This window comes from Oncorhynchus keta, unplaced genomic scaffold (genome assembly GCF_023373465.1).
Source record: "Oncorhynchus keta strain PuntledgeMale-10-30-2019 unplaced genomic scaffold, Oket_V2 Un_contig_8564_pilon_pilon, whole genome shotgun sequence".
NCBI lineage: Eukaryota > Metazoa > Chordata > Actinopteri > Salmoniformes > Salmonidae > Oncorhynchus > Oncorhynchus keta.
In genome coordinates this window covers 72,501-85,666 of record NW_026290123.1, presented here as the reverse complement: position 1 = coordinate 85,666, position 13,166 = coordinate 72,501, and the positions used below count along the sequence as shown (strand labels likewise).

Sequence of the window (13,166 nt, the reverse complement as noted above, 5' to 3'; positions counted from 1 at the left end):
AGGTGGCAAAACTCCTCCTACAGCGCAAAGCTATGCCTGACGACGCCGGCAAGGTATTATCATACACATACATTAACTAGAGCTGGTGATATTATAGAAATACAGTAACTAGAACTGGCGAGAACACAGAAATACAGTAACTAGAACGGGTATTTTTACAGAAATACAGTAACTAGAACTGCTATTATCACAGAAATACAGTAACTAGAACTGGTGATATTACAGAAATACAGTAACTAGAACTGGTCTTATCACAGAAATACATTAACTAGAACTGGTGATATTACAGAAATACAGTAACTAGAACGGGTATTATCACAGAAATACAGTAACTAGAACTATTGTTTTCACAGAAATACAATAACTAGTACTATCGTTATCACAGAAAGAGAGGGAAGAAGAGGTTAGGGAAGACAGAATAGCTAGAGAGAGAAGGAGAGAAGGAAAGGAGGGAAGACAGTATAGCTAGAGAGATAAAAGGAGAGGGAGAGATGACACAGGGGAGGAGAGAGGGAAGACAGAATAGCTAGAGAGGGAAGGAGAGAGGGAGAGATGGAAGACAGAATAGCTAGAGAGAGAAGGAGAGAAGGAGAGAAGGAAGACAGAATAGCTAGAGAGGGAAGGAGAGAGGGAGAGAGGGAAGACAGAATAGCTAGAGAGGGAAAAGGAGAGAAGGAGAGAGGGAAGACAGAATAGCTAGAGAGAGAAGGAGAGAGGGAAGACAGAATAGCTAGAGAGGGAAGGAGAGAAGGAGAGGAGGGAGACAGAATAGCTAGAGAGGGAAGGAGAGAGGGAGAGAGGGAAGACAGAATAGCTAGAGAGAGAAAAGGAGAGAAGGAGAGGAGGGAAGACAGAATAGCTAGAGAGAGAAACGGAGAGAAGGAGAGGAGGGAAGACAGAATAGCTAGAGAGGGAAGGAGAGAAGGAGAGAGGAAAGACAGAATAGCTAGAGAGGGAAAAGGAGAGGAGGGAAGACAGAATAGCTAGAGAGAGAAAAGAGAGGGAGAGATGAAGGGATGAGTAATAAATGTGTTTCTCTCCCCCAGAACGGTCTGACTCCGCTGCACGTGGCAGCTCACTATGACAACCAGCAGGTGGCGCTGCTGCTGCTGGATAAAGGGGCGTCGCCCCACGCCACCGCCAAGGTGAGAAAACAACACAAAACCTGGCGGGGGAAAGCCTTTCAAATGTTTTACCGTGGAAAATAACAACTTTTTACCGGACATGTTCAGATAGTACCTGCCTGTCCTCTTCTGGGTCCTGTTAGGTGGGGACATTCAGATAGTACCTGTCTGTCCTCTTCTGGGTCCTGTTAGGTGGGGACATTCAGATAGTACCTGTCTGTCCTCTTCTGGGTCCTGTTAGGTGGGGACATTCAGATAGTACCTGCCTGTCCTCTTCTGGGTCCTGTTAGGTGGGGACATTCATATAGTACCTGTCTGTCCTCTTCTGGGTCCTGTTAGGTGGGGACATTCAGATAGTACCTGTCTGTCCTCTTCTGGGTCCTGTTAGGTGGGGACATTCAGATAGTACCTGCCTGTCCTCTTCTGGGTCCTGTTAGGTGGGGACATTCAGATAGTACCTGTCTGTCCTCTTCTGGGTCCTGTTAGGTGGGGACATTCAGATAGTACCTGTCTGTCCTCTTCTGGGTCCTGTTAGGTGGGGACATTCAGATAGTACCTGCCTGTCCTCTTCTGGGTCCTGTTAGGTGGGGACATTCAGATAGTACCTGTCTGTCCTCTTCTGGGTCCTGTTAGGTGGGGACATTCAGATAGTACCTGTCTGTCCTCTTCTGGGTCCTGTTAGGTGGGGACATTCAGATAGTACCTGTCTGTCCTCTTCTGGGTCCTGTTAGGTGGGGACATTCAGATAGTACCTGTCTGTCCTCTTCTGGGTCCTGTTAGGTGGGGACATTCAGATAGTACCTGCCTGTCCTCTTCTGGGTCCTGTTAGGTGGGGACATTCAGATAGTACCTGTCTGTCCTCTTCTGGGTCCTGTTAGGTGGGGACATTCAGATAGTACCTGTCTGTCCTCTTCTGGGTCCTGTTAGGTGGGGACATTCAGATAGTACCTGTCTGTCCTCTTCTGGGTCCTGTTAGGTGGGGACATTCAGATAGTACCTGCCTGTCCTCTTCTGGGTCCTGTTAGGTGGGGACATTCAGCTAGTACCTGTCTGTCCTCTTATGGGTCCTGTTAGGTGGGGACATTCAGCTCGTACCTCCCTGTTTCACTCTATTTTCATATAATTACAGATACTCTATGTCCATGGATGTTGACCCATAATACTGTCCCCTATATAACACTACTGTCGACTCCATAATACTGTCCCCTATATAACACTACTGTTGACCCATAATACTGTCCCCTATATAACACTACTGTTGACCCATAATACTGTCCCCTATATAACACTACTGTTGACCCATAATACTGTCCCCTATATAACACTACTGTTGACCCATAATACTGTCCCCTATATAACACTACTGTTGACCCATAATACTGTCCTCTATATAACACTACTGTTGACCCATAATACTGTCCCCTATATAACACTACTGTTGACCCATAATACTGTCCTCTATATAACACTACTGTTGACCCATAATACTGTCCCCTATATAACACTACTGTTGACCCATAATACTGTCCCTATATAACACTACTGTTGACCCATAATACTGTCCCCTATATAACACTACTGTTGACCCATAATACTGTCCCCTATATAACACTACTGTTGACCCATAATACTGTCCCCTATATAATACTACTGTTGACCCATAATACTGTCCCCTATATAACACTACTGTTGACCCATAATACTGTCCCCTATATAACACTACTGTTGACCCATAATACTGTCCCCTATATAACACTACTGTTGACCCATAATACTGTCCCCTATATAACACTACTCTAGGACCCATAATACTGTCCCCTATATAACACTACTCTAGGACCCATAATACTGTCCCCTATATAACACTACTCTAGGACCCATAATACTGTCCCCTATATAACACTACTGTTGACCCATAATACTGTCCCCTATATAACACTACTCTAGGACCCATAATACTGTCCCCTATATAACACTACTCTAGGACCCATAATACTGTCCCCTATATAACACTACTGTTGACCCATAATACTGTCCCCTATATAACACTACTGTTGACCCATAATACTGTCCCCTATATAACACTACTGTTGACCCATAATACTGTCCCCTATATAACACTACTGTTGACCCATAATACTGTCCCCTATATAACACTACTGTTGACCCATAATACTGTCCCCTATATAACACTACTGTTGACCAGGACCCATAACCCTGTCCCCTATATAACACTACTGTTGACCCATAATACTGTCCCCTATATAACACTACTGTTGACCCATAATACTGTCCCCTATATAACACTACTGTTGACCCATAATACTGTCCCCTATATAACACTACTGTTGACCCATAATACTGTCCCCTATATAACACTACTGTTGACCCATAATACTGTCCCCTATATAACACTACTGTTGACCCATAATACTGTCCCCTATATAACACTACTCTAGGACCCATAATACTGTCCCCTATATAACACTACTGTTGACCCATAATACTGTCCCCTATATAACACTACTGTTGACCCATAATACTGTCCCCTATATAACACTACTGTTGACCCATAATACTGTACTCTATATAACACTACTGTTGACCCATAATACTGTCCCCTATATAACACTACTCTAGGACCCATAATACTGTCCCCTATATAACACTACTCTAGGACCCATAATACTGTCCCCTATATAACACTACTGTTGACCCATAATACTGTCCCCTATATAACACTACTGTTGACCCATAATACTGTCCTCTATATAACACTACTGTTGACCCATAATACTGTCCCCTATATAACACTACTGTTGACCCATAATACTGTCCCCTATATAACACTACTGTTGACCCATAATACTGTCCCCTATATAACACTACTGTTGACCCATAATACTGTCCCCTATATAACACTACTGTTGACCCATAATACTGTCCCCTATATAACACTACTGTTGACCCATAATACTGTCCCCTATATAACACTACTGTTGACCCATAATACTGTCCCCTATATAACACTACTGTTGACCCATAATACTGTCCCCTATATAACACTACTGTTGACCCATAATACTGTCCCCTATATAACACTACTGTTGACCCATAATACTGTCCCCTATATAACACTACTGTTGACCCATAATACTGTCCCCTATATAACACTACTGTTGACCCATAATACTGTCCCCTATATAACACTACTGTTGACCCATAATACTGTCCCCTATATAACACTACTGTTGACCCATAATACTGTCCCCTATATAACACTACTGTTGACCCATAATACTGTCCCCTATATAACACTACTGTTGACCCACCCATAATACTGTCCCCTATATAACACTACTGTTGACCCATAATACTGTCCCCTATATAACACTACTGTTGACCCATAATACTGTCCCCTATATAACACTACTGTTGACCCATAATACTGTCCCCTATATAACACTACTGTTGACCCATAATACTGTCCCCTATATAACACTACTCTAGGACCCATAATACTGTCCCCTATATAACACTACTGTTGACCCATAATACTGTCCCCTATATAACACTACTGTTGACCCATAATACTGTCCCCTATATAACACTACTGTTGACCCATAATACTGTCCCCTATATAACACTACTGTTGACCCATAATACTGTCCCCTATATAACACTACTGTTGACCCATAATACTGTCCCCTATATAACACTACTGTTGACCCATAATACTGTCCCCTATATAACACTACTGTTGACCCATAATACTGTCCCCTATATAACACTACTGTTGACCCATAATACTGTCCCCTATATAACACTACTGTAGGACCCATAATACTGTCCCCTATATAACACTACTGTTGACCCATAATACTGTCCCCTATAAACACTACTGTTGACCCATAATACTGTCCCCTATATAACACTACTGTTGACCCATAATACTGTCCCCTATATAACACTACTGTTGACCCATAATACTGTCCCCTATATAACACTACTGTTGACCCATAATACTGTCCCCTATATAACACTACTGTTGACCCATAATACTGTCCCCTATATAACACTACTGTTGACCCATAATACTGTCCCCTATATAACACTACTGTTGACCCATAATACTGTCCCCTATATAACACTACTGTTGACCCATAATACTGTCCCCTATATAACACTACTGTTGACCCATAATACTGTCCCCTATAACACTACTGACCCATAATACTGTCCCCTATATAACACTACTGTTGACCCATAATACTGTCCCCTATAAACACTACTGTTGACCCATAATACTGTCCCCTATATAACACTACTGTTGACCCATAATACTGTCCTCTATATAACACTACTGTTGATAATACCCATAATACTGTCCCCTATATAACACTACTGTTGACCCATAATATGTCCCCTATATAACACCCCATAATACTGTCCCCTATATAACACTACTGTTGACCCATAATACTGTCCCCTATATACACTACTGTTGACCCATAATACTGTCCCCTATATAACACTACTGTTGACCCATAATACTGTCCCCTATATAACACTACTGTTGACCCATAATACTGTCCCCTATATAACACTACTGGACCCATAATACTGTCCCTATATAACACTACTGTTGACCCATAATACTGTCCCCTATATAACACTACTGTTGACCCATAATACTGTCCCCTATATAACACTACTGTTGACCCATAATACTGTCCCCTATATAACACTACTGTTGACCCATAATACTGTCCCCTATATAACACTACTGTTGGACCCATTAAATATAAATCATCTCAGAACCTGTGTGTCTTATTGAAGTATCTTCTCTGATGTTTTTTTCAAACTAACACTGACATATTCCTCCTACCCACAATCCTCTCTGCTCTCAGAACGGATACACCCCACTCCACATCGCTGCCAAGAAGAACCAGACGAGCGTCGCCTCGTCTCTGCTGCAGCACGGAGCGGAGACCAACGTCCTGACCAAACAGGGGGTCACCCTCTACACCTGGCCTCACAGGAGGGGCACAGTGATATGACCAGTCTGCTGCTGGGCAAGGGGGCACACGTCAACACTCCCACTAAGGTAGGGGGAGTCCAAAAATGTGCTCTTTGGCGTACACAATACATTCTCTCCCATCTCCTCTCTCTCTCCAACCTTCCATCTCTCTCCCCTCCATCTCTCTCTCTCCAACTCTTCCTCTCTCATCTCTCCCTCCATCTCTCTCTCAAAATGTCTGAATGACTCTCTTCTCCTCTCCTCTATCTCTCTCTCCAACTCTCCCTCTCACTCTCCCATCTCTCTCAACTCTCCCTCTCACCTCTCCATCTCCATCTCTCTCCTCCCTCCCATCTCTCCCTAGGTCCCTCTCTCTCTCCATCTCTCTCCAACTCTCCTCTCTCTCCCATCTCTAAATGTCTGTCTCTCTCCTCTCCCTCCATCTCTCTGTCCTCCAATCTAAATGTCTCCTCTCACTCTCCCATCTCTCTCTCTGTCCCTCTCTCTCCTCCATCTCTCTCCCCTCTCTCTAAATGTCTGTCTCTCTCTCTATCTAAATGTCTCTGCCCTCTCTCTAAATGTCTCTCTCTCTCTCTCTCTCTCTCTCTCTGGGTATCTCTCTCTCCCCTCTCTCAGAGTGGTCTGACACCCCTCCACCTCACGGCCCAGGAGGACAGAGTGAATGCAGCAGAAGTTCTGGCCAAACGTGATGCTAACCTGGACCAGCAAACCAAGGTACACACACACACACAGACACACAGACAAACACAGACACACACACACACACACACACACACACACACACACACACACACACACACACACACACACACACACACACACACACACACACACACACACACACACACACACACACACACACACACACACTGTCAACGCCAAAACCAAGGTATTTTTTCTAAGATCTTTCTTCCTAGCTGGATCTTCCTCAGCTCCAAGGTCACTATGGAAACGTAAAGATGGTCAACTAAGGTACCTCTCATTGTTGCCTGGTCACTATGAGAATATTGGAAACGGGTAACCAGAGTGGTCAACTTCCTTTAATATTGGAACGGGTTAGGTACAGGTTTAATATTGGAAACGGGTAAGGTACCAGTGTCAATATTGGAACGCCAAAATATTGGAACAAGGTACCAGAGTTTAATATTGGAACGGGTAAGGTACCAGAGTTTAATATTGGAACGGGTAAGGTACCAGAGTTTAATATTGGGACGGGTAAGGTACCAGAGTTTAATATTGGAACGGGTTAGGTACCAGAGTTTAATATTGGAACGGGTAAGGTACCAGAGTTTAATATTGGAACGGGTTAGGTACCAGAGTTTAATATTGGAACGGGTAAGGTACCAGAGTTTAATATTGGAACGGGTTAGGTACCAGAGTTTAATATTGGAACGGGTTAGGTACCAGAGTTTAATATTGGAACGGGTAAGGTACCAGAGTTTAATATTGGAACAGGTTAGGTACCAGAGTTTAATATTGGGACGGGTTAGGTACCAGAGTTTAATATTGGAACGGGTTTAATATTGGTACCAGAGTTTAATATTGGAACGGGTAAGGTACCAGAGTTTAATATTGGAACGGGTTAGGTACCAGAGTTTAATATTGGAACGGGTAAGGTACCAGAGTTTAATATTGGAACGGGTTAGGTACCAGAGTTTAATATTGGAACGGGTTAGGTACCAGAGTTTAATATTGGAACGAGGTTAGGTACCAGAGTTTAATATTGGAACGGGTAAGGTTCCGCTCCAGTAGCAGACTGACAGTTGGTGACCGTTAGGATTTAAATATTTGTCTGTCTCTCGTGTTCTCGTTCCTCCTGTTTTCTATTTCAGTATAGTGTGTAGTGTGTGTGTGTGTGTGTGTGTAGTGTGTGTGTGTGTGTGTGTGTGTGTGTGTGTGTGTGTGTGTGTGTGTGTGTGTGTGTGTGTGTGTGTGTGTGTGTGTGTGTGTGTGTGTGTGTGTGTGTATAATATGTATGTATAATGTGTGTTTGATGTCAGCGTTTTAAAACTCCACTGTCTGTGTCTCCAGAACGGTTACACTCCGCTCACCAGGCAGCACAGCAGGGACACACACACATCATCAACGTCCTGTTGCAGCACGGAGCTACACCCAACACTACTACTGCTGTAAGAACACACACACACACACACATCAACGTCCTGTTGCAGCACGGAGCACACCACAACACTACTCACAAGAACACACACACACACACACACACACACATCATCAACGTCCTGTTGCAGCACGGAGCTACACCCAACACTACTACTGCTGTAAGAACACACACACACACACACACACACACACACACACACACACACACACACACACACACACACACACACACACACACACACACACACACACACACACACACACACACACACACACACACACACACACACACACACACACACATTAAATGTCCTGTTGCAGCATGGAGCTACACCACAACACTACTACTGCTGTAAGAACGCACACACACACACACACACACACACACAACGGTACACACACACACACACACACACACACACACACACACACACACACATCACACACACACACACACACACACACGCACACACACACACACAGAGGAGGACACTAACAGAGATTTGATTAGATGTTTGATTCTCTCTCTCCCTTCTCTTCTGGGGGATTCTTCTATGTGTTCTTCATTTCTATAATACATTCTGGGGGTATTCTATAGCTCTAGAATAACAGTCCTCTCATTTATTTTTATAGCCTAGAATAACATCCTCTCAATACTTCTTGGGGGATTCTATAGCTCTGTCTCTCTTTCTATCACTTCTACTCTTCTGGGGGATTCTATAGCTATGTGTTCTCATTATCACTTCTACAATACATTCTGGGGGATTCTATAGCTCTCATTATCACTTCTACAATCTTCTCTATAGCTATGTGGTTCTAGAATAACATTTCTATAATACCTCTCTCTCTCTCTCTCATTCTGGGGATTCTCTCTCATCATTTCTCTCTCTTCATCTCTCTCTCTCTCTACTTCTCTCTCTCACTTCTCTCTTCTCTTCTCTAGCTATGTGTTCTAGAATAACATCACTTCTACAATCATTCTCTCTCTCTCTTCTCTCTCTCTCTATGTGTTCTAGAATAACATCATTTCTATAATACATCTCTCTCTCTATCTTTCTTCTCTATGTGTTCTAGAATAACATCACTTCTACAATACATTCTGGGATTCTAGCTATGTGTTCTAGAATAACATCACTTCTACAATACATTCTGGGGGGATTTTATAGCTATGTGTTCTAGAATAACATCACTTCTACAATACATTCTCTCTCTAGAATCAGTCTCACTCTACAATACCTCTTTTGTAGCTACCCACTCTAGAATACATTCTCTTAGCTCTCATCATTTCCCATCTGGGGGATTTTATAGCTCCTAGAATAACATCACCTACAATACATTCTGGGGGATTTTATAGCTCCTCCTCTCTCCCTCATTACCCCCTCTCCTCCCCTCTCTCTGTCAGAATGGGAACACTGCTCTGTCCATTGCCAGGCGTTCTGGAATTACATATCTGTCGTTGACACTTCTGAAGGTCGTCACAGAAGAGGTCATCACCACGACAACATTCTGGTATGTGACCCCCAATCATTCTGGGGGACGCTTGTGTTCTAGAATAACAGGTAGGGGGATTCTATAGGGTTCTAGAATAACAGTCACTTCTAACCTCAGATCAGCTTATCACTTCTCATATGCTAAGCCTTAACCATTTAGCAGGGAAAATAGTCAAACTGACGTTAGATCAGTGTGTTAGGAATGAACACGGGGGATCCTCTGTCTGTCACAACAGTACCAGCTTGTTTTCCGTCCGTAACTACAACTTTCACAACAACAACAAAACAACGACACAGAATATCATTTGTGTTTCTATGGTTACAACCCTTTCTGGTTCTAACGGGCTACAATGAATTCTACAATACATTCTGGGGGATTCTTTTTTCCCACTTCTGGTTGTGATTGGCTTGTGAATCCCTGTGCTACATGACAGACTATGTGAATAACATCAGAGAAACACAAGATGAATGTTATCACTTCTACAATACATTCTGGGGACCATGACGGAGATACTTATCACTTCTACGGATGAGGAGGGTGAGTTCCTTTTGATTACATATCAATAAATACATTCTGGGGGATGATTGAGACAGACAAGAGGCTTCTATGTGTTCAGACAAACACACTTTTTTAGAGGAGGACACTAACAGAGAATAATTATCACTTCTAAATAATTCTGGGGGATTTTCTATAGCTATGTGATTGAATAACATCCCTTCTACAATAGGGGATTCTATAGCTACTAGACAAACACACTTTTTCATTCTGGGGGATTCTATGTGTGTTCTAGAATAACATTATCACTTCTAGAATACATTCTGGGGGATTCTATAGCTATGTGTTCTAGAATAACATCACGCTACAATACATTCTGGGGGATTCTATAGCTATGTGTTCTAGAATAACATCACTTCTGGGGGATTTTATAGCTATGTGTTCTAGAATAACATTATCACTTCACAATACATTCTGGGGGATTCTATAGCTAAGAATAACATTCTTGGGGGATTCTATAGCTATGTGTTCTAGAATAACATTATCACTTCTACAATACATTCTGGGGGATTCTATAGCTATGTGTTCTAGAATAACATTATCACTTCTACAATACATTCTGGGGGATTCTATAGCTATGTGTTCTAGAATAACATTATCACTTCTACAATACATTCTGGGGGATTCTATAGCTATGTGTTCTAGAATAACATTATCACTTCTACAATACATTCTGGGGGATTCTATAGCTATGTGTTCTAGAATAACATTATCACTTCTACAATACATTCTGGGGGATTTATAGCTATGTGTTCTAGAATAACATCACTTCTACAATACATTCTGGGGGGATTCTATAGCTATGTGTTCTAGAATAACATTATCACTTCTACAATACATTCTGGGGGATTCTATAGCTATGTGTTCTAGAATAACATTATCACTTCTACAATACATTCTGGGGGATTCTATAGCTATGTGTTCTAGAATAACATTATCACTTCTACAATACATTCTGGGGGATTTTATAGCTATGTGTTCTAGAATAACATCACTTCTACAATACATTCTGGGGGATTCTATAGCTATGTGTTCTAGAATAACATTATCACTTCTACAATACATTCTGGGGGATTCTATAGCTATGTGTTCTAGAATAACATTATCACTTCTACAATACATTCTGGGGGATTCTATAGCTATGTGTTCTAGAATAACATTATCACTTCTACAATACATTCTGGGGATTTATAGCTATGTGTTCTAGAATAACATCACTTCTACAATACATTCTGGGGATTCTATAGCTATGTGTTCTAGAATAACATTATCACTTCTACAATACATTCTGGGGGATTCTATAGCTATGTGTTCTAGAATAACATTATCACTTCTACAATACATTCTGGGGGATTCTATAGCTATGTGTTCTAGAATAACAGTATCACTTCTACAATACATTCTGGGGGATTTTATAGCTTATCACTTCTACAATACATTCTGTGTTCTAGAATAACATCACTTCTACAATACATTCTGGGGGATTCTATAGCTATGTGTTCTAGAATAACATTATCACTTCTACAATACATTCTGGGGGATTTTATAGCTATGTGTTCTAGAATAACATTATCACTTCTACAATACATTCTGGGGATTCTATAGCTATGTGTTCAATACATTCTGGGGGATTCTATAGCTATGTGTTCTAGAATAACATCACTTCTACAATACATTCTGGGGGATTCTATAGCTATGTGTTCTAGAATAACATTATCACTTCTTCTACAATACATTCTGGGGATTCTATAGCTATGTGTTCTAGAATAACATCACTTCTATACATTCTGGGGATTCTATAGCTATGTGTTCTAAATAACATCCCTTCTGGGGGATTCTATAGCTATGTGTTCTAGAATAACATTATCACTTCTACAATACATTCTGGGGGATTCTATAGCTATGTGTTCTAGAATAACATTATCACTTCTACAATACATTCTGGGGGATTCTATAGCTATGTGTTCTAGAATAACATTATCACTTCTACAATACATTCTGGGGGATTCTATAGCTATGTGTTCTAGAATAACATCACGTATCACATTCTAGGGGAATACATTCTAGGGGGATTCTATAGCTATGTGTTCTAGAATAACATCACTTCTACAATACATTCTGGGGGATTCTATAGCTATGTGTTCTAGAATAACATCACTTCTACAATACATTCTGGGGGATTCTATAGCTATGTGTTCTAGAATAACATTATCACTTCTACAATACATTCTGGGGGATTCTATAGCTATGTGTTCTAGAATAACAGTATCACTTCTAGAATACATTCTGGGGGATTTTATAGCTATGTGTTCTAGAATAACATCACTTCTACAATACATTCTGGGGGATTCTATAGCTATGTGTTCTAGAATAACATTATCACTTCTACAATACATTCTGGGGGATTTTATAGCTATGTGTTCTAGAATAACATCACTTCTACAATACATTCTGGGGGATTCTATAGCTATGTGTTCTAGAATAACATTATCACTTCTACAATACATTCTGGGGGATTCTATAGCTATGTGTTCTAGAATAACATTATCACTTCTACAATACATTCTGGGGGATTCTATAGCTATGTGTTCTAGAATAACATCACTTCTAGAATACATTCTACATTCTGGGGGATTCTATAGCTATGTGTTCTAGAATAACATCACTTCTACAATACATTCTGGGGGATTCTATAGCTATGTGTTCTAGAATAACATTATCACTTCTACAATACATTCTGGGGGATTCTATAGCTATGTGTTCTAGAATAACATCACTTCTACAATACATTCTGGGGGATTCTATAGCTATGTGTTCTAGAATAACATTATCAC

The 13,166-nt window shown here is 41.2% G+C and overlaps 1 pseudogene; it reads left to right on the top strand.

The window, feature by feature from the left end:
- The first annotated feature begins 5 nt into the window (after positions 1 to 5).
- LOC127926874 (ankyrin-2-like) overlaps positions 6 to 13,166 on the top strand; it is a 73,615-nt pseudogene continuing 60,454 nt past the window's right edge.